At 37.6% G+C, this 24,195-nt stretch overlaps 1 long non-coding RNA gene across 6 annotated transcripts in view; it reads left to right on the top strand.

Moving 5' to 3' along the window:
- The first annotated feature begins 3,350 nt into the window (after positions 1–3,350).
- Positions 3,351–24,195, top strand: part of LOC141387119 (uncharacterized) — a 93,520-nt gene continuing 72,675 nt past the window's right edge. Inside the window, exons 1-5 of one of the 6 annotated variants that reach the window (XR_012408486.1) lie at positions 3,413–3,470; positions 3,551–4,998; positions 5,825–6,024; positions 15,063–15,119; positions 15,200–15,709. This is a non-coding gene — a long non-coding RNA (uncharacterized lncRNA). Of the gene's footprint in view, positions 4,999–5,824; positions 6,025–15,062; positions 15,130–15,199; positions 15,710–24,195 lie in introns of those variants that run through there. The other 5 variants (XR_012408485.1, XR_012408484.1, XR_012408487.1 and 2 more) reach the window with 5 other exon arrangements.

The following is a 24,195-nucleotide window of genomic DNA, read 5'->3' as shown; positions in this document are numbered from 1 at the left end:
AATGTTCCAACTCTTTCTATTTCTGTACTTTGTACTTTTAACTTCACAGCGGCATGGTGATTTTTTCTGCTAATGATCAAGTATTTTGTCTTCACGTTGATTTAATTTATAAGAAATTTTATTTATAGATTAGCTCTAATTGCAAAGAATATTTGTATTATTCAAAATTAAATATTAAATGATAAATAAATTTAATAACAAATTTTAACTGATTGGATATCGGTCAATCGACTTTGTGTTAACGCTTCCAAAACTAATGCAATGCTATTTAAAAATATGAATGTCTCTAATTTCCATTTGACATACCAAGGAGTAAATATTAACATTGTACACAATATGAAATGTTTGGGCGTTGTATTGGACGACAAACTTACATTTGAATCTCACATTAATGCATTTTATCACACTGTGTTCACTAGAGTGGGGCGATTTGAACACCACCACGGGCGCCTGCAGTTTCTGATTCTTGGGATTGTACTGAGCAAAAAAGTCAACTAGACCATATGTCTACGGTGAAAATCGAGCCCCCGGATTTTGACTTGAAGTTTTTTTTCAAGGATTTTTGGATACTTTGGCATATATCAACCAAACCACTGAGATTTTCTATCCAACACAAAGACAACAATTGTAGCCAAGACAATAATAAAGAACTCTCTGGTACATCGCAAAAGCATTGGAACGCTCCTTCAGGCAGTTATGGCCTCGAGAAAGTGCACATTTTTCGGAAAATATCGATAAATGACACTGTGCTACAAAATGGGACTCAAATTCAGTGGGTGGAAAATCCCTTTTGAAGATGAAAGCCTTCGGTGAGTGTACTAAGAACCCAAAAGGAAATGTTCACCATAGATCAAGTTTCCGAGATATTGCGTGATTAATGGTTTGATTTTGGTCCCTTAATTTATGAGAAAATGGCTTTATATCTCACTAATGGGTTATTGTAGCTTCATTTTGATATTACATGTCTTCAGTCAAATCGAATGGTGAATCTTTTTGTAGAATATTTCATCCCTCTAACTCCATTCCTTTTATGTCTTTTTCGTCCTTTATTTTTTGAACCGTAGTAAAAGTACCAGAAGACGAGATTTTACAGCATCCAAATATTCTACAAAAATGTTGTTCAGAAGATTTTAGGTACGGTTCTGATTGATGACCAATCGATATTTCCCCGTTTTCATGGTCCTTTTTGACATTTACCCGGTTTTTGTTCAGAAAACTATGTTTTGTTTTTATGTATATTCGTTACTGGTATGTGGTGCTTTTGAAATACTTACCATAAATAGCTCTTGTAATGACGAACACGTTAATAACAAATTTTATTGAAGGATAGATCCGGTTATCTCAATTTTTGAAACGGTTATTCTGATATCAAAACCGATTTCGGAACCGGTTTTAAGTAACCGATTAACCGTATATGTATATCATTAGAAAGCTAATAAAATGGTCAATCAAATGACAGCAAGCAGCTGATTACAACTTTGTTGGTTTCGAAGCTAGAAAAAAAATGTAAAATATCACTGGGTTGACGTGGTTCAAACTTCGGAGTTATGAGGAATAAATTCATTCTTGATGAACTTTAAGTGCATGGCAAAAAAAAACAAACAACATAACACAAATTCATCTCACCATAGCTCAGAAGTTTTACCTATGGCATAACTGTCTTTCCAGTGTTATAATACTATCTTAATCGACTTTCATCGCCAAAACGAATTTTTGAACCCAGTGATATTTTACATCAAAATCGGTTTAAGAAAGCGGTTTTTTGTTCTAGCTTCGGAACCAACAAAGTTGTAATCAGCTACTTGCTGTCATTTGATTGACCATTTTATTAGCTTTCTAATGATATACATATACGGTTAATCGGTTACTTAAAACCGGTTCCAAAATCGATTTTGATATCAGAATAACCGTTTCAAAAATTGAGATAACCGGATCTATCCTTCAATAAAATTTGTTATTAACGTGTTCGTCATTACAAGAGCTATTTATGGTAAGTATTTCAAAAGCACCACATACCAGTAACGAATATACATAAAAACAAAACATAGTTTTCTGAACAAAAACCGGGTAAATGTCAAAAAGGACCATGAAAACGGGGAAATATCGATTGGTCATCAATCAGAACCGTACCTAATATCTTCTGAACAATATTTTTGTAGAATATTTGGATGCTGTAAAATCTCGTCTTCTGGTACTTTTACTACGGTTCAAAAAATAAAGGACGAAAAGGACATAAAATGAATGGAGTTAGAGGGATGAAATATTCTACAAAAAGATTCACCATTCGATTTGACTGAAGACATGTAATATCAAAATGAAGCTACAATAACCCATTAGTGAGATATAAAGCTATTTTCTCATAAATTAAGGGGCCAAAATCAAACCATTAATCACGCAATATCTCGGAAACTTGATCTATGGTGAACATTTCCTTTTGGGTTCTTAGTACACTCACCCAGGGCTTTCATCTTCAAAAGGGATTTTCCACCCACTGAATTTGAGTCCCATTTTGTAGCACAGTGTCATTTATCGATATTTTCCGAAAAATGTGCACTTTCTCGAGGCCATAACTGCCTGAAGGAGCGTTCCAATGCTTTTGCGATGTACCAGAGAGTTCTTTATTATTGTCTTGGCTACAATTGTTGTCTTTGTGTTGGATAGAAAATCTCAGTGGTTTGGTTGATATATGCCAAAGTATCCAAAAATCCTTGAAAAAAAACTTCAAGTCAAAATCCGGGGGCTCGATTTTCACCGTAGACATGTCCCGTCCAGGTGGAAGGATTAAACCTTGAGTGTCAGTTTTATGCCCCAGGTGTCGCCTTGCTGGCATGATGGCTTTTCGCTCGACTTAAGCTCGCCGGATGGCGGGGTTCTTGCGACAGCTGGAACTGTAGGACAGGCAAAAAAAAAACATGCCAGTCTACTAAAAGAAAATAATGATAGGTTCAAGGACCCCAAAAAAGGAAAAAAAAACTATCAAGCTTTAAGCATTTTCGCACCACACGTTCCTGTATAATGAAAGCTCATCTGGTGTTCTGATGAGATATATCCCACCCTCTGGAACTAATGTTCCACCATAGCAACTTCACTTCAGTTGCCCCATACCTACCTCTTCTTTATTCTACCCCCCCCCCCCCCCCCCTCCTATCTCCATTACTCTACTAGATCTACATAATCAAGCAAAACAAAGTCCAGCAGAAATACGTTACAAAATTCATTTTTGATATTTATTATAAATCTTCGTATAAAAGATGTACATTTTAATTTTAGTTCATTTTAAACAAATCAAGAGTTAAACATAGTAAAAAAGTTTCTTATTATTGTTATCTTTGCGAAAGTTACGTCAATCAAAGAAATTCATTGATATAAAGAGGCATTTTTTGAAAGATCAGGGATATCCATATTCTTTTCAGGATGCTGCCGTGAATATATTTCAGATGCCCAGGATATGCCGTTTACGTCTGGTTTAGGTAAGTGCAAGTAAGTACGTTTTACGTATGTAATGTTAAATCTATAAAAGCGTTTTGCTATGTTTCTTTTTTTATTTCAGTTTAGGCTAATCTATGCGCCAATAAGGGACAGCATCCACTATCGACACTCGGGCAAAATACCCTATATTTTAAGGATTCTCTACCTGCCTAGATCGAGCTCAACCTAATCGGGTTGGGTTTGGATGGTTAAAAAGGAGAGTATCTAAAGCAACGATGCCTACCCTTCAAAATGATATTAACACTTTTTATTCTTCTTTTACAGATTTACACAGTTGCTCGTCCGTCCGTATGTCTATCCGCGTACAGTTTGGGTTTAGTTTGTGTGCATTTCACCTGGGCACCGCGGAGGCAAGTGCTGTGCTGCAGTTCCCACGATGTAGCAGAGGAGGTGAGCCGATGTTGTTGGCTTAAAATTTTAGGTAATTAGCTTTATTTAGGTTTATGTACTTTTATGTTTGTTGTTATTGACGAAAGGTTTAAGCAAAGAAAAATTCTTTTTTTTATTTTCTTCAAATTTCTTAATAAATTTAAAATAAATGGAAACCGAAAAATTGAGTTTTTTTTTGGTGTTTTTCTTTGGGATGAAACGGTGACACCCTTCTGTTAATAAAGCTACGTTGGCTGGTATGTCTTCCACTTAGGATTTTCGCCGTGTATTTTGTTGTTGACGATGATGTTCAGCTTCAATCGTTTTGTTCTTCCAGGTCTCACCTCCGGCTGCTTAAACAGTCAAAAATTAAAAGGGAAGATTTACCTTAGGATACCTGCCATTTAGGTTATCCTCAAGCCATCAAACATTGACTATTCCAATGAGTGATTTTGTTGACATTCAAAAAGGTAAATAAACAATTTAGTCCGAATGTCAAACTGCAGTATGTCAGCTGTTGGCCTTCGGCTATGGGTCAATAGATGGCGCTTTTTCGGATTAAAGTCGCACAGGACAAACCCAACCATCCTGCTGATATCCTTATCAAAGGATGGGAGGGAAAAAGGTGCGCTCATCATTTCAAATTTTTGCGGTTATAAAGTATCGTGCCACCGCTTTTATATTAGGGATCATTACCGTATAATATTCATTCATGAACCACCCTGTTGTTATCCGACTATTTGAGTTCATTCATGCTATCAGTATACTGCAATAATTCATCACTATTACTACAGAAAAAAACAGTCTACCGAAAATAGCGTCGGTTGAATATAACAAAACAAATGCTGAATTAGTGTCGAAAAAAAAACATAAATATTTGTGTAAAATAAAAATAAATAAAGGAAATCAGTGGTTGGTTACAAGTTAGATGTCAAAGTATAATAATATAGAAACGAAAAATAAAAATGTGAATATAGTTTTAATTAATTTCATTCATAAAACAAATGAGCAAGATTCATGGCAATTAATAAGAAAAATGCGAAAGAATGCATTCTTGTGTTTGTGTGTGCGTGTTAGAACAGCAACGTTTCCCAAAACGAGTTTTGTGGAGAACAACAACAATGGTTATTGGTAATGATGGTGAGTATAATTGTCGCTTGCAAAAGTATGTAAATGATCATTAGAGGCGAATACAGTGGTCAATGTTAAACACTCGGGTAGGTGTGTTGGTAAAGGTGACCTTCATTGAAGAAGTTTTGGTGTATGACCAGAAACCATTTTTAGTACAGAATTCATTAGACTCATAGGCCGTTACAAAATTAGTTATCCCCCGTCACTTCGTAGAAGCAACTACAAACCAATAAGCATGTAGAATTAATAACCCCCAAAGAAGCATTGACAAAAATTCAAAAGACCATAAGGCATGTGGATATAGGAAAGGTATCGCCATATCCAGAAGATTTTATGAAGAATTCCATGACAGAGTATCAAAGAGGGAGTGAGTAAATTAGAAATTTAGAAGAGCTTCTTAAAATTCCATATATTCCTGGTAACTACATAAAATAACTTGTCTACTCCTCGATGACCACTCGATCTATCTTTTATGGCACCAAGTTCGTAGGAACATTCCAAGATGCCCATCCATTAATTCCCTACACAACCAGTTCGGTTTGTCATCGCTAAAAAAATCTTGGTTAGATCATGATATCATTATTATAATACGACATGAGATGAATACAGGCATATGTAAAGAGGACTCGTCTCCGAATACAGAAAGCCTCGTGTGTCTGGAGAGAAGGTAGATAAGAGCAAGATAATATAGAGTGGCGCATTTGCATCTAATGCCACCACAAACGGCGGATGTGCCCTTTTAGAGATCTGGCTTTATTTCCCACATAGTTTACCTCTTAATAAGTATGATTTGTTTTCAGTGTCGTTGCCTTCTGACACTTTGTTTTCTTTTCAGCATCGATACAGCTGTGGGAGAAATGGGTTGACAGAGGCCGATTTGTTCCAAGACAGTGCAACCACCAAGCTAAACCTGCACTTCTAGTGACCTAATACTCATTCCATATAAGCAAAACCATTGCTACTACTTCAAGAATAGAGCGTGATACCACTCGGAGGAGACTAACTGCAAGTGAATGTGTTATTGTCTATCGGATGGTGAGTACTTCTTTACGCCTTATCCATTATAAATTGTCCTAGATGATTCCATTAGGATTTTCTAAATAATCTATGATGTCTTTCTATCTTAACTGGGCGGAATTATCGCTATATGTAAGGATTAGGAATGACTAAGTAAACGTCTGCTTGAAATATACGCTCTCCTGGCAGTACTAAGTTGAGATACTGGGATAGAGGCAGGCTTTAGCCAGCTGATTCCCCTAGCGGCCAGCTATTTGCCACCAAAACCAAAAGGCAATTTGTTACAATTTATCTTCCATCACTGGCGAGTATTATTCCTTAAGATGTAGCGTAGTGAGAATTTAATGACAAGATTTGCAAATGTATATAAGAACATTGCATTGATTTGGAATCATACGCGCCTGAGTGTAGAGAGAGTGTGGAGAGACTAACATGATGGCCCTGGATATTACTTATGGATAGTGTCCAGTAATAATCTTTTGGTTTTGATAGTATTTAGTACCACAGCCTTGTATTTAAAACCAGAATAGGGCGTAAATTCTCAGACTTCTTGTCTAGAATCGAAAGTCGTTGGTCAATATACAAAAGCGATAGGCTAGGTAAACATTTGAATTTTTCATGATGAATTTAGAAATTGTTGAAACTAAATGCTTGAGCCTATCCATAAAGGAATCTGAACTAGGATGTTAACTGATTTCAGAGGAGAATACATATCGCTAGACGAAGTGCTGTGTTCCAAGCTTGTAGGTTTTGCTGAAGTGTTCAGGATACACAGATTATACATTTTGACCGAATTCTCCATATAAAACCATTGCAAGTATTGAGGATTATCCCTTTAGCATTGCCCTAGACATTCTAAGTTTGTCCTACTGCTTGTGCTTACCCGACAATAGATGTATATATTATACCGGTTTTGACATCGACCAACATCTACGTGATGGGCTAAAGGAGTTATTTTCTTATGCCAATTTATTTCGCTAGTTATAGTATTCGCTGAAACTTTCTAGTTCTGGAGATCCTACCTCCTTACTCTCAAAGGATTACGGTCAATTAAAACACCCTTTTTATCCCACCGTTGTGAAGTGCAATCGAGCTATCATTTTGAGAAGTGCGATGATTCATAGCCATTCCAATAGGTTTTCTCTTTTGACCCAAGTTGCTTGCCCTTACTAAGGTGGAATTTGCATCTGTTGGCTGCAGTAAACCGAATGAAATTTTAGCTATAAACACAGCTAAAACAAAAAGTGGAGTCATCAAGGGAAAAAAAATACAAAGGAAATTGAAAAACACGAACTTTGTTAGATGATATGGGCAAGTGTCACTCCTTTTCCTAGAAGCAATAGAGTGATTCCTTTTCACGATGTTGTGTACTTTTATATCGGCAACAACTCTTTATGCAATGCTACATCACATATATATAAAATACCAGAAATCATCTATAAATTCCAAATAGAAGATTGCTTAAGACGCGGAACTCTTAAAAATTTGTAACATTTCTGAAACATAGTCTGCAATTTATGATACTGTCAGATCGATTGACCAGGCATACTAAATAAAAGGTACCAGCCTATTGTTCCTGACCGAAAGCCTTTTTTTCCAAATGGGGAAGCAGAGATTAACTCCTTTTTATTTCGTTTTTACACAAGTTGTTAAGCGAATTGCCTTTCGACTAAATATATGATTAGTTCCTGTAACACATTTACCTTTGCCATTGCTCGAAGACGGTAATTAACAGCTTGAAGTTATTATTATTGGCAATTATTCTCTCCCATTGGTTTTGTCTTACGGTCTTATCTCATAAACTGCAAGGTAAAAACAAGATTTATTTAGTGAAACAAAGAAACTAAACGAATTTAAATGCGATACATATCTCTGGCTGGGATGTTATTTACGTATGAGGAAAAAGCTAAACGTATGAACGATTGCTGAGTATATATCTTTATTGGTCGCTTTGGGGGGAACAGTCATTATGTCTTCTTCCTTTGCAAACTCATATGGTATTACATTGTTCTTTCGACATTTTCCCGTCGACATGAATCAATATTACTTCATACCTATGGTAATCACGGAGTCCTTCTACCCTTGGGAAATCATCTCTTCCAAAGGATTACCATCAACTGGATCACCGTTTTCCTCAGGCTGTTAGATACGATGGTTTGCAAATGCACTGAGGTGTGTTTGCTATTGTCTCCCTTACTTTCAGACTCTAGTAGCATAAGGCGAGTGAAGGACTGATCTGCGACCGGGTGTACAACAGTTCCCCTGTCCGTGCCATGGATGCAAACGACAAAGGGGTTCTGCACTAAAGGTCAAAGACGTGTCACCACGTGACTGCTCCTGAAGCGCAAACGTCCTACTAGAGTCTGTAAACTGGGGATGCTTATTTTCGTACTCTGGCTAATACTCCTGATGTCTGCGGGTAAGGTCTATGGGATTGGAATCCTAGAAGTAGTAGAGGCCGATTCCTACAATTCACTTCAGCACTTCTAAGAGAAGCAAAACAATTACCCTTCAGCAACACCCTTCATACCCTCATCCCACTAATCCTGGATCCCTCTAACACTAACGGCATCCTTATTGCTTTAAGTCCTTCATATGATATACCCCTAATGGTTTACCTTTGAGATCTTCGATCTCATAGAGACAATTCCCCACTGGTTTTACAATTCGGCATTTGTGAAATTTTTGGCCTAGCTTGGCATTAAAATTGTTTTTGAAATCGCTTTGCTGGAAACTTCTCCTATATACTTCCTGTCCAGGAATAAACTTCACTTTCCTCACTCTGGTATTGTACTTTCTCTCATTGTTTAGATGAGCTTTATGGAGGCTCTCTTGAATCTTCCTCCTGGTCAACTCCATCTTTACCGAATTGGGGATTGTGGTGCTTTCCGGGTCGTTTAGGGTTTTAAGTTTCCTCGCTAGCGCATATACGCTTCCGTGACTAATCATGTTCATTCCGAAAAGCGCAAAATATGGAGTGACGCCGATCGAAGTATGTATGGACGACCGTAAAGAGTATTCTACTTCCGATAAATATTTGTCCCACTCTTGCTGATTTTCACCTAGGTATGAGCGTATAGCTGATAGGATGGATTGGTTCACTCTCTCCGAAGCATTTGCTTGGGGAGAGTGAGTAGCCGTCTTCAGATGATTTACCCCGAAATTCCTAATCAGCTCTTGGAACTCCTTACTTATGAACTGTTGCCCATTGTCGGAGACTACGGTTTCTGGAGTCCCAAACTTGTGGAACACCTCGGACACCAGAAATTTAATGACGTTTTTTGCACTGGCTTTAGCCAAGGCCTTAAGTAAGACAAATTTGATGAAATGATCTAGCACAATGAAGATGTAGGAGTTTCCGTTCTTTGAGCGCGGGTAAGGTCCTAGAAAATCAATATAAATTCTTTGGAAAGGACGTTCTACCGTTGTTTCTTTGCCCATTGGAGGACGAAGAGTCATATTTGCGGGCTTGGAAGACTTACAGACCTCGCATTTCTGCACAAATTCTCTGACTTGTGTGGTCATATTTGGCCAATAAAAATATTCCCTTATTCTACTCAAGGTTTTACGAAAGCCACCATGTGCCATTTGGGGTGGACAGTGTGTTTTTTTCAAAATATCTTCCGTCAGCTCTTGCGGAATCCAGAGCTTCCACGAAAAATCCTCATGAATGGGTACACCATCGTAAGGCTGCGTTCTCTTATACACGTAACTGTGTACGACCTTGATATCGGGCAAGTTTTCAGCGTTTCTTGAAATGGTATCGATGAGTTCGGTATAATTTTCGGATTTGAAGGCTTCTGAGGACAAATCTACTAACGAATTCAAATCAGCTGTCAACTCTTCCATGTCATATCGAGATAAAGTATCCGGTACGACATTTTTGGCACCCTGTCTATGCTCGATTTCAAAGGCAAAGGACTGCAGATGCAGGCTCCATCTGGCTAAGCGCCCACTAAGGTCCTTATGTGCCATGAGCCATTTTAGGCTGCTATGGTCCGTAATAATGGTGAATGACATCAGTTCGATGTAAGGGCGAAACTTTTTCACCGCCATTACTACCGCCGTTCCGTCACAGAATAATTTCTTTGCGCCGATGTCAATTTCTGCGAGAAATAGGCGATTGGATGCTCTCCGCCCTCGTCATCTTTCTGGAAGAGAACGGCCCCTATGCCGAGGTCGGAGGCATCGCACTGGACAAAGAAATGCTTTTTGAAATCGGGATGCGAGGCAGGGATTGACACTAAAGCTTCCTTCAACTTGTCAAATGCCAGCTTAGCCTCATCGGTAAATCGGAAGTTTTTGCCCTTTTTTAACGTTTCAAATATCGGAGCGGCTATGGTAGCGTAATTAGGAATGAACCTCCTGTACCAGCCAGTGGCTCCGGTAAAACTGCGTACCTGTTTGGCTGTCTTAGGGTAGCAAAAGCGTTGGATGGTATCCACCTTGCTTGGATCAGGCTTGAGTTCTCCCCCACCAACAATGTATCCTAGATACCGAAGCTCCTTAAAACAGAACTTGGACTTAGCTACATTAATAGTTAATCCGGCTTCGTCCAAGAGTTCTGCCACACGCCCCAACAGTTCCAGATGAGTGTCGAAGTCTGGAGATACAATCAATAAATCGTCCAAGTAGACGAAGACGCGATCACGTATAGCCGAGGGGATCACTCTATCCATTAGACGGCATAACCTTTGGGCTGCATTACACAACCCGAAAGGCATGACCGTAAAATGGTAGAGAGGTCTTCCTGGCACTGTAAATGCGGTCTTCTCCCTACTTGAACGATCTAAGGGTATCTGCCAGAACGCGTCTTTCAGATCGACACTCGATATAAAGTATGTATCACCCAGCCGACTGAGCAATCCCTCGATGTGCGGGAGCGGATAAGCATCCTTTACCGTGAGAGCATTGAGCTTCCGTGCATCCAAGCATAAACGATTTTTCTCACCCTTACGGACAAGAGTTACTGGATGACTCCAGGGACTATCACTTGGCTCAATGACTCCCAGGGAAAGCATACGGTCCAACTCCGCGTACATCAGCTTTTGCACAGCTGGTGAGACTGGGTAATGTTTACTTTTGACTGGCACTGCATTTCCAGTGTCGATGGTATGGACCTCAGACTTTGTCCTACCCAAACCTTCGGAATTTCGAAACTATCATTTCCAAACGTTTCCGCTGTGGATCAGATAGGTTGTGGACAGTTTTGTCATCATCGGTACCCGCGTCGGCTTCATCACACAGGCTGACATTGTTGGTGGTGAGGCTCTCCAGTGAAGCAAACAGGCCAAAACATCGCATAAAGTCGACACCGAGGAATAGCTGCCGATTAAGGGTTGGGACTAGATAGAACGTTATGTCCTTCGTCTTGTTATTAAAGGTTACTGATACACTAACCTTTCCCACTATTCTGTGTGGGCTTCCGTCTGCCGTCTTTATAAAAGAATAAAAATATTTAGTTTCTAAGCCAACTTTTTCAACAAGTTCAACACAACCCTTACCCAAACAGCTAACAGTAGCCCCGCTATCTATCAAGCCCTCAACATCGACACCCTGAATGTTGATTCTCGTATAAAACCTGGTATCCTCGCCTTCATATAACGCCGCTGAGGCAATTTCACGACGTAACTGCTTTCTGCGCTTATAACGTTCTCGAGCCCTTTTGATTTTCGGGGATACCGTTCCAAAAATCCTATTTCGTGCCTCTTCGTACTCCTGCTTTCGGATATGTAAGGGCTTTATTTCTCTGACCTTAGGTTCTGCACATATTGGCTTTCTAGTGGTGTTGGTTAGGATTTGTGTTTTTGATGAGTTGGAAATGGAGGTTTCTACTGCGGCAGAGTTTGTGTCTGAGTAGAACGTGCTTCCGCAGTACGAGGCACGCTCCGCTGCAAGTTTCCCTGACATTTGGGGCATTTCGGTGTAACAACTCCCTCTCTACCACAACGAAAGCAAAACACACGGCTAACTGGAATCGGACATTCGATGTAGCTGTGACCAGGCTTCCGACGATTCCAGCACGTATATTTAGTCATATCCTTGATGGCCTCTAATTCCATGTTGGGATTGCTTGCTGTGACCTCCTCATTCTCCTCATAATAAAGCTCATGGACTTTTGGTTGGGGATAGGATCTCGACTGGTATGATTGACGCTGGTTTGATAGCATGTGCTCCGCTCGCTTTACCTCTTGCATAAAGTGGTTTAACCCTTGAATCCTAATCGGGAAGATCAGCGTGGCTAGAGAGGACTTGAGATTGCCTTTCATAATCTCTACTAAGTCTCGTTCCGAGTAAGGCTCTCGCTGCTGATTCCTTAACTTGAGCACTGCATTAAAGAAATCCTCGAAAGATTCTTGGGGCTGTTGCCTGCGGTCCATGATCTTCTTTTGGATTTGGAACTCGGATTCAAACCGCCGAAACTGACTCAAAAACGCCATCCTTAGCTCGCTCCAGGTTTGAAACGGCTGAATCCGTCTCTGCTGCCAGTACCAATCCAGAGCAGCCCCTTCTAATAGTTGCGGGAAACCTCTTAGAAGCTCTTCAAATGGATAGGCGTAGTCTAGTCTCATGGCTTCTATCCGGAACATAAAGTCTTCTGCCTCCATGGTTCTACTGCTACCATCAAATGTAACTCCCCATTTCTTTAAATCCATTCTCGACTGCATAGTGGAAGCATGGGAATGTACTGTATTCCCGTAATGTTGCCCACCCTGGTCCCCTGTGTGCTGAGAGCTCGCATAGTGCGGTGGTTGCTTGCCGTTATTCTGTGACGTCGCATCCGCTGCAGGGAAAGGTGTCGGTTTCTGTCTATTCGAAAGCTGATCCGTTCCATGACCTCCTCCGAAGCGTGTAGGTGGAGGCAGAGCGGGCAAACCACCACTATTTAACTCCGTATTTGGTCTTTGAGCGTTTAATGGTGGTGGAGGCTGAATAGCGGGATCCTTTTGGTTAGCCGCTGAGGACTCCTGTTGTACCCCAGCTCTCCAACATCTCATTTCCTCTAGGCTTTTCATTAACTCGGCCTGTAACAGACCAATCGTAGCTACAATTTCCTGAAAATCAGAGTTGTGCATAGACTCCGCTGTAGGGTTGTTTCTCCTGTAATCCTCCCTGATATATTGTGCGGTCTGGCTAGCGAAGTCCGGAGAGTTAATCGTGTTGTTGAAGGCGTCCGAGCTCAAGGACACATCGCTCGACACTGGAGGTGCCTCTGACGATGCTGGTGCCGCGTTAATCCGACCCGTGGGTGTTACGTTGGTGGGAGTTGTTGTGGCCGCTGCCCCAACTACGATCCCAGTGACTTGCCGCGTGTTTTCTTCTATTGCCGGAGGTACCCCATTAGCTTCCATCTTCGCTTACTTCCCAATGCTCTGAATAGACTTTCTCCTCACCTATGTGTCAAACCACCCCGCCAGTTTATTAATCAGACAAACAGAGAAAACAATAAAACCACACACTTACACACTCAATGCAAAAACTAAGCCTTCACCTGCGAACAAAGCTGAAACTCAGTACAAAATTCCACACTATCAGTTACAAGAATCAAGTGTCCAATAGTTCCTATGATAAAGATAGATATATGTATTAGTTCGGTGTATCTAAAAATAAACGGATGATGACGCAAAATATGTAAGGATCAATAGATTTTTTTGACTTCTGCAACTTATTGGAGATAGGATTTTCAGAGGATAGTAAAAAGAAGAGTAAGTTTTAACGACGTAAAGTCCCCATACAGGAACTTTACTACTAATATTCCTTTCCATACAGGTAATGGGTGCTATAATTACTTGTACTATGGAAATATCCTGACTGGATTTACAGACTTATGAAGCGGCTGCTCAAGTATAGCCTGAAGCCATCCCTAGGGACCGAAAACCCCCTGTCTGTCCATCAAGATACTCTTGGACTATTTGTGACTATTACAAATAAATGGCTTGCTAAACAACCACTAAACCTTAAGCTATTAGCTCCCACTTGTACCGTATGTAAACTAAGCCTTAAAATGTGGGTTGCTTAGCCAAGGTAACATGCTACCTAGGAGTCCCCTGCTAACCGTAAAAAACCCCAGGCTACGCGTAACAGTTCCTAGGAACTTATACCGGGACCTTGATATTTCCTCACGATCAGCAAAAACCCCTAGTTAGCACATAACTATTATCTAAAACGAACTACTATTAAACGTAAATTCCCAACTAATCTATATTCATCACTCCTTGCTTACTTAAGGGCATTGTAGTGAGTCGTAGACTGTTAAAGAACTATTTTCCTCATCTCACCACACTAGCTGCATCCATGGCAAGCACTGAAACACTAAAACATGTTCCTATGCGCCCAAAGACCACCTAGTACTGGCTACTAAAACTAAATGAAAAAATTCCCTTTTCGGGCCCCACGTTCTGGGCGCCATTTTGTCCCGTCCAGGTGGAAGGATTAAACCTTGAGTGTCAGTTTTATGCCCCAGGTGTCGCCTTGCTGGCATGATGGCTTTTCGCTCGACTTAAGCTCGCCGGATGGCGGGGTTCTTGCGACAGCTGGAACTGTAGGACAGGCAAAAAAAAAACATGCCAGTCTACTAAAAGAAAATAATGATAGGTTCAAGGACCCCAAAAAAGGAAAAAAAAAACTATCAAGCTTTAAGCATTTTCGCACCACACGTTCCTGTATAATGAAAGCTCATCTGGTGTTCTGATGAGATATATCCCACCCTCTGGAACTAATGTTCCACCATAGCAACTTCACTTCAGTTGCCCCATACCTACCTCTTCTTTATTCTACCCCCCCCTCCTATCTCCATTACTCTGCTAGATCTACATGATCAAGCAAAACAAAGTCCAGCAGAAATACGTTACAAAATTCATTTTTGATATTTATTATAAATCTTCGTATAAAAGATGTACATTTTAATTTTAGTTCATTTTAAACAAATCAAGAGTTAAACATAGTAAAACAGTTTCTTATTATTGTTATCTTTGCGAAAGTTACGTCAATCAAAGAAATTCATTGGTATAAAGAGGCATTTTTTGAAAGATCAGGGATATCCATATTCTTTTCAGGATGCTGCCGTGAATATATTTCAGATGCCCAGGATATGCCGTTTACGTCTGGTTTAGGTAAGTGCAAGTAAGTACGTTTTACGTATGTAATGTTAAATCTATAAAAGCGTTTTGCTATGTTTCTTTTTTTATTTCAGTTTAGGCTAATCTATGCGCCAATAAGGGACAGCATCCACTATCGACACTCGGGCAAAATACCCTATATTTTAAGGATTCCCTACCTGCCTAGATCGAGCTCAACCTAATCGGGTTGGGTTTGGAACCATGGAGTTAGAGATGGTTAAAAAAAGGAGAGTATCTAAAGCAACGATGCCTACCCTTCAAAATGATATTAACACTTTTTATTCTTCTTTTACAGATTTACACAGTTGCTCGTCCGTCCGTATGTCTATACGCGTACAGTTTTGGTTTAGTTTGTGTGCATTTCACCTGGGCATCGCGGAGGCAAGTGCTGTGCTGCAGTTCCCACGATGTAGCAGAGGAGGTGAGCCGATGTTGTTGGCTTAAAATTTTAGGTAATTAGCTTTATTTAGGTTTATGTACTTGTATGTTTGTTGTTATTGACGAAAGGTTTAAGCAAAGAAAAATACTTTTTTTTATTTTCTTCAAATTTCTTAATAAATTTAAAATAAATGGAAACCGAAAAATTGAGTTTTTTTTTTGGTGTTTTTCTTTGGGATGAAACGGTGACACCCTTTTGTTAATAAAGCTACGTTGGCTGGTATGTCTTCCACTTAGGATTTTCGCCGTGTATTTTGTTGTTGACGATGATGTTCAGCTTCAATCGTTTTGTTCTTACAGGTCTCACCTCCGGCTGCTTAAACAGTCAAAAATTAAAAGGGAAGATTTACCTTAGGATACCTGCCATTTAGGTTATCCTCAAGGCATCAAACATTGACTATTCCAATGAGTGAGTAAATAAACAACTTAGTCCGAATGTCAAACTGCAGTATGTCAGCTGTTGGCCTTCGGCTATGGGTCAATAGATGGCGCTTTTTCGGATTAAAGTCGCACAGGACAGACATATGGTCTAGTTGACTTTTTTGCTCAGTACAATCCCAAGAATCAGAAACTCCAGGCGCCCGATAACACTTTTTTCCTTCCATACAAATCGCCCCGGCCTTGTGTTCACGCATCTCTAATTCTACTCAAATCTGTCCCATGTATCATCTGATTTTCTATCTTTGAGATTTCTTACTGCATTTGCCTTAATAAGTTTTCCTGTAAATAAACACATGTTACCAAATCTTCAACCAGTATTGTTGTTAAATTCGGTAAGCGCTGCTATTCAAATATCCAAATTTGAATACAAAATAAAGAAACATTACTGTTCTTTTCCAACCAACTTATACGCTCGTTTTATTTCTTTCTGTCTATTCCTGCCATAACTGCAATCGAGAGGAAAATATTTCGAAATCCACGGAATAATTTCTTATCCAAAACACAGCAGTAAATCCAGCCTTTTTCCCTCTAGAAATACACAATTCTGGCATTTTCGTTTGGTCCTAGTCAAGCCGGTTTCTTGCTGAGATTTCATCAAATTCATAATTATTCCATTCTTAATCCAATTTCATCGATAAAAAGGTAAGTTTATGCTTTGTATATTCGATTCCATTAAGTGAAACAATAGTGCATACAAGAAGTGATAATTTCAAGTCCAAAGTTCAAGTGCGTTTTGCCGTCGGTAATTTGATTTTTTTAATTTTATTACGCGCACAGTGTTCTGAAATCCATTTCCAAATTTCTCAAAAAAACTTTCAATTTATTCCGTGCAATTATATTCGAACATTTAAATATTCATTCAGCTTTCAATTAAATTGGTTCGAAAATTATTATTTTTTTCCTATTGAAATATTAATTTTTTGCTTTTCATTTTTATATTTCCTTGCATCCAATACAATTTAAATATTCAATTCATTTTTTGACTCGTGACAGTGTGCTGTCTGCATAACATTTCTTCTTTCCGCTTTGTCGCGAGAGCATTTCAATTCAATTTCTATTGGTTTATTGGTGTGTTTACTCCTACCCACCCACAATCGGTCAGTCATTACAACAGTAGTTGTGGTTTTTTTTAAATTTTGCCTGTTAGGGCGAAGATCATTGTTAATGATTTGAATGAATGATTAATTTTCTCGTTTAGATTTAAGTTTGATGATCGGGAATTTTTTGCAAGTGAAAAAGGAAAGCCAAGGTCTCTAACCCACAGTCACCAAATTACGTGACCTGGTTTCGCTGTTAGTTGAGCAGCTCTTCAAACGTATCGACTGTGGAATGGCTTCTCTTTCCTACAACTTTTCGTTTTTCAAATGCAAATGTGTTTTTATACATTAACGGTTATTTGGCTGTTGAAATGTATTTCTTCATGACAAACGCTATTTTACGCTGCCTTTGAAGTTATGAGTTTTAGCTTTGTTGCTAGAGACCCAAACAGCATTGCAGTCTCTTTACCAGAAGCACTGTTTTCCATATAAACACCCACACCGACATTCATTCCACTTATTCTCGTTGACCGCCGTTGAGTCGTTTACTCGTTCAGCCACCCTGGTGACGCCATTCATGAATTTCAGTTACTAACCGACACATTATTTGTCGTTGTAACCGTACTGGGCTATTCGCATTTTCTTCCGATTATCCTATAATGATCCATTTCTACATCCTGTTGCAAGCAGGACTCTGCGTGATGTACATTGTAGTACACGTTCTGATGAAGCTGCCATCCAATTCGAACCATATACTAATCCCGTTTTACCATCAGCTTTATGGGTACGTCGCCTGACTCCTGATTGGGTCAAAATTCGTAACCACTACTATGGTTATACTTCATCCAGTTCATTCTATCCGAGTGCAAAATCCATTCCAACGAAATGTTTTCCGTATCGTTGTACTATCTCCAAAGTACAACTCCAGAATGCTATTTCCGAGAAAGAGTTTCCATATTGTTGTACTATTTTCGTAGTACAACTTCAAAATTATCTTGCCATTACCCATTTCCCATACGTTTGTACTCATTCCGAGAAACAAATTCGAAATTATCAGGTATGTGATGGAAATCGATTTCGAGCTCAGAACGAGTCGAAAACGAATATAGGTGTGATGCATGTACATTTTCCGACATCGAATTGTTTTCGATATCGGTTTCATATTCCATTTTGTTCTATGGAAAAATTGATCAAAAAGATGATGCAATTCGATAACACTGCTCAATAAAATTGAAAAAGTTGAATGTTTCAGATGAAGTTGCAGCTGTTTTTAGATGAAATAGGCGAGTTATTTTCAAATCCGGTCCCGGTTTTTCTCCATCAGCTCTTGTTTTTGAGATATAGCTCAAAATCGGTTTTTACGAGTTTAACCCAGACTTTCGTTATTTTCGGATACAAACAAATATTTTATTGTGGGTTTTTCGGCACTAATATATTAAGGGAGATGTTGTACGCTCGATACAAATCGGTTTTGAAATAGTTATGGTGAGTATATATCAAAAAATATAGAAAATATACGACGGACATTGTAAAAATTGCTTATTTTGAGTACTTTAAGCTGTAATTACGTCATCGGTGGAAGTCATAGGATCTTCATATGGCAATGCGGATATGCTTAGGGTGTCTACTATATAGTCCAGTATTCAAATATATAATATAAAGTTCATAGCGCCCATGATTCGGCCATAACCTAAAAATCATCATGAAGACTGCCATTGAAAAGTAAATGGCTTATTTGGTAATGATATTACTGGTAAATCATTTCCCTTTAGCAGTCTTAATGGCGATTTTTAGTTTATGGCGAATCATGGGGGCTATGAACTTTATATTATACATTTAAATACTGGATTATATAGTAGACACCCTAAGCATATTCGGAGTACCATATGGAGATCCTATGACTTCCCCCGATGACGTAATTACAGCTTAAAGTACTCAAAATAAGCAATTTTTACAAAGTCCGTCGTATATTTTCTATATTTTGTTCATATATACTCACCAAAACTATTTCAAAAACGATTTGTATCGACCGTACAACATCTACTTAATATAATAATGTCGAAAAACCCGCAAAAAATATTTGTTTGTATCCGAAAATAACGAAAGTCAGGGTTAAACTCGTAAAAACCGATTTCGAGCTATATCTCAAAAACAAGAGCTGATGGAGAAAAACCGGGACCGGATTTGAAAATAAATCGCCGATTTCATCTAGAAACAACTATTTTGTTGAGAAAATATTTAATATTTCGATAAAAAACACGGATCAAAAAATCTACTTTGAACACGTTTCTTTCCTCTAGATTAGTGAAGACATCTGCTTAATATGTTGTTTGCACTGTTTATAAAGTTCTTCTCATGTAATTGGACAAGAATTTCCACACTAAATCTCCATATAGGCCAATTTAAACAAGAACACAAATTTATTTTATTTCTTATTAAATTTTTTAGGCTTTTTCCATCGCCAAGACTAAAAAGTGGGTTTTATTTCTATTTTTCTTCTTTAAACTGCAGATTAGGGATCACCAGTCCGTTTTTTGTTTGTAGGAATTTAATGAAATTGAAACAACGTGGAATTGAAATTCGATGCGGATCCCTTCACATCAAAAAACAATTCACTCGTTTTGGGAAAATCGTTTTCATTGCAAATCGATTCGAAATTCATCACATACCTGTATGTTTTAAGAACATAGTTTTCCAAAGTTTTACTCTTTCCGGGATACAAGTTCATGTTCCAAATGTTCTTCTTTTCATCCAATACTTCGTAAGCACTATTGTATGTTCCTCCCTACAAAGCACAAACTTCCTTTCAAGATACATACCTACCTATTCTATATTCCGAAGGAGAGCTGCCAATCGATGCTGCAATTCATCCCCTTACCTTGGAAGCACCATGGCAGAGCATTTCTAATTTAAATTCTTTAGTTTTAAGTTCAAATTTTTAATTAATCTCATAATTTATTTTGATCTTTATAATTCTTTAAATTTATATTACGCAATGAAAGAATACACGGTACAACCGAGACATATTTTATTGCAGTGGTACTGCAATGGGGCCCGGGATGCTCACGCCGGATTTCCCCAATCGGCAACCCTAATTCGCATTTTGCTATGCTCCGAAAAATTTGCATTCGGCATCCCTAATTCTGTTCAGAATTTTACCTGTATGCTCTCATTTTCTCTCTCTGAACTTTCTTACTAAACTTACATTGTATTTTTCTTCATAATAAACACTTGTTAACTGAGCATCAACCAATACTGTTGTCCTTGTTAAGCGGTCGTTCCTGTTCAAAGAATTCAATAAAGAACCATTATTGTTCTTGCTTTCAAATCCTAATACATTGCATTTATCTTCCCTCTTTTCCATTTCTATAATTCCTTGTGGACGAATCTTGAGGAAAATATTTCCATTATTGAAATATTTTTGAGGCTCACGGCAAGAAATCAACCGCCCTTCTTTCTAGTGAGAACACCCACAATTGGCGTTTTCACACTGGCTTAGTCTTACCACGTCATATCAAAAAAAAGTCTAGTTCAAGCTCTTGTTATCCTTAACATCCTATACTGTTCAGGGGTGTATTCGGGCATTCATGCCAGATATATGTCTATACTATTTAGATTCGCTCGGTTGTTGAATGTACTCCCAAATAACTTAAACGTTTTTTGTTACTCTTATACTTTTCAAGAAAAAACTGCTTCAACACTTTTCCGAAGCTTTATAGCTTTAACCGATTTTTTATTTCTCTGTGGGATAATTGATTATCATTTATATACCACACCATAGTTTGTATTCGATATACGAGTTGTTTTGACATTGGAGTAGCTATGATGTAATGAAGAAATTTCTAGAAAAGATGCAAGAGTATAATTGTAATCAAAATAATCAGATCTCCAATATCAAGCTTTAACGAGTTTTTTTTTCTCTGCGCTAAAATTGATTATCATTTACATACCACATCATATATCTGTTAATTATCATTAATATTAAATTGTTATATTTTATTATTAATTTGTATTAAACGAGTTGCATTAACATTGGAGTAGCTGTGATGTAATAAAGAGTTTTCTAAAAAAATGAAAGAGCATAACTGTAGTCAAAATAATTAGATCACCAATATCTAGTATAAGATCAATAAAATCCTTCTTTATATTCCAACAATCCAAACTAGAATGAATATTTTATTTTTCAATTGTTTTCTAATATCATTATAATTATTTCTAAGGCTTCTATATCAATATATTTTTACATTCTCCATGTACATAAATACAGTGCTTACAGCTCGGCCACGCTCCCTTGCACACGTCCTCGTGGGCATCTCCAATTCCAGTTTTAATTTGACAGAGATCTGCACAGGTTTTCTATAATACTCTACATCCTTAAAATGCATATGTATGTATAAATATAAATTAAGCATCAATTCAAGGAATCAATTTGAGAACTACCTGTTCTTTTTAAAATACTGATATCAACTTCGATGATGTTATATTCACTTGCAAATCAAGACCAGTGAATATTTTATTTTTGACCTATTATTCATTCCTAACATCGGTATCGCATATCATTGTATATCATTTGATCTAAACGCTTTAATATATTTATTCCATGTAATCTTCCTTTTAACAAAATGATTATGGAAATCTATGTACTTCTATATTCTTCGTTTCAACTTAATGAAAGGATATTATAAATGTTCGTAAAATGCATTATTAAATTGACATAACCACAGTTCCTAACAACTACTTGCACTGGCAAAAACTACATGCAAAGAAAAACTAATGAATAATTCAAGGTCTATAAACTTTGACGATTATTACATTCTCAAAAAAAAAAAAAAAAATTCTGAACATATATCACTTCTCCATTACCATCTGCCGAAAATAGAAATGCGTACAGCAGTTCGAGTTCAATGAACTGTACAGTTGTAGTTTCTCATTCAAAATTATCCTCCCTGGTTCTTTGCTATATGTATTTTGGCCTGTTCTCGATAGTATCATCTACAGCATAACTTCTACCAATTTATCAAAACCTCTCCCCCAGTTCTAAAAATGCCCTTCCCCCGCTTGTTAAAAATGAATGAAATGAATATTTTTGTATACAAGACCTGACCATACTAAGTTTTTAATTTTCATTAACTGGTTTATTAATCTCCATCGAAATCCCACAAAAACAATGACATTCTTAAAAATTCCTGATGACCAAGTAAATTCAGTCTTCTGACATTATGTCTTCGTCATGGTTGGGTATATATTCACATGCACAAATGGACCAGTGAAAATCATTAATATTTGTATCTATCAATTTAATTTCCCCATCTCGGGATGGAACAACTTTTTGTTTCAAATTTCTGAAATCTATGTCTTTCTGGATTCGTAATTTTTCTTTTAACTAAGAGAAAATGACTGGAATACGAATTTAATGAGTGTTGAACAGGGTAGAATTCTAAAACTCATCTTACTACTCTACGAAGAACATATCTTCCCGTCCATTTCAGTAAACTGCACTCAACGAGTAAAAACCATTTTTCCACAAAAACAAGGTTTATAACGGGGACTGCCGGTCAATATTATATTTTTTTTTAAATTGGTAATTAGCTATTATAAGAATAATAATATGTGTAATTTAATCTTCCGATGGTTTATACTTGTTATTCCGTCAAAGACTTTCACCTCTTTTTGGATCATGAGAAACAGATATAAAACAATTTTATTAGGAAAGTAGTCATGATGTGACCAAAATTTATATCATTCACCTGCGCAACTGGACCAGTGAATGTCCCCTGCCAACATTTGCTATCTGTTTATTGTCCAATGAGTCACTTCAATTAGATTGCACAAACGAATGCGATAGTCGCATTCTTATCCAAAAAGGTCATGCTCTCGGGAAGAACTGTTCCACTCATTAGATACTTTTTTGAGTGTCTAATTGGACACTTCAGAAAGTTATTAAAACGATAATATCGGTGGAGCAGTGGTAAGCATGCTCGCTTTGCAATCTGAATGCCCGGGTTCGATTCCCAGGCCAGTCGACATTTTTTTATTGACAAATCTTTTTTTTTAACTATAAAACATTAATATATCTAAAAACTTGATTAAAATAATAATAAATAAAAAAGAACAAAATTTTATTTTGATTTTCTTTTTAACTTAATTTAATTCCTTTTTATTTTATGTTTTGTTTTATTGTTGTTGTTGTGTCGTTAATCTTTTGTTTGGGTTATTTTTAACTTTTTGGTTTTTTATTATTTAATTTAATTCATTAATTTTTATAATTGTTTCAGGAATTGTCGCTTATATTAATTTTGTCATTTGAAAAACGTGATGTCGCCTGACCTGGTAATCGAACCCCGGACATTCAGATTGCAAAGCGAGCATGCTTACCATTGCACCACCTGCGTATATAAACATCTGTGTACAAAAGTCTTATTTGTTCAACTTACAACAATTCTAAAAATAAATGTAAGCTGTCTAATTTGTATCCAAATAAAGGATGGAAAATAGATATGTCTATCTAATATCCATCCGTCATTGGGGTATACATGAGATAGCTTACATTTATTTTTAGATACATATGTTATTGTTGTTATTTGTCTATCGTATTCTTTTCTAAATGGTGACTGGATACGATACAAATGGGATAACAATGCAATTGTTATTGTATATTAGACAAATGTCGCATTTTTACAGAAAATTAGACACCAAAAAGATCCTCATTTATAAAATTAGATAAAACTCACTTCCAATTGCTGGCAGGGTCTATGCAACCTCTTAATTTACCAATTTCATTTCCACATTTCGCCATTGGAAGAAGTAGTCATTCTCTAAGATTTGGTAATATTCACTTGCGCAACTGGACCAGTGAACATCTTTAGCCTTTTTATCTATCAATTTCATCTTCCCATCTCGGCATTGGAATATCTTTCCTTTTCAGATCTCTGAAATCTATGCCATTCTGTATTCGCCATCCTTCTTTTGACTAAAAGATTATGGCTAGAATACGAGGATGATGAGTCTTGAATAAGGTCACCATTCATAAATTATTTTACCATTCTGAGAACAACTTTTCTTCCCTCTAAAAACATTGGATATAGGTTGCACGACTTTGGTATTTCCACCTACATTTCATTTTCGAATCATTTATGATCCGCAACTGTGGGGTA

Source organism: Musca autumnalis, unplaced genomic scaffold (assembly GCF_047663935.1).
Source record: "Musca autumnalis isolate F117 unplaced genomic scaffold, ASM4766393v1 scaffold_1, whole genome shotgun sequence".
In the NCBI taxonomy this organism is placed as follows: domain Eukaryota; kingdom Metazoa; phylum Arthropoda; class Insecta; order Diptera; family Muscidae; genus Musca; species Musca autumnalis.
Note: the sequence above shows the minus strand (reverse complement) of the source record. Positions and strands in the feature narration are given on the sequence as shown.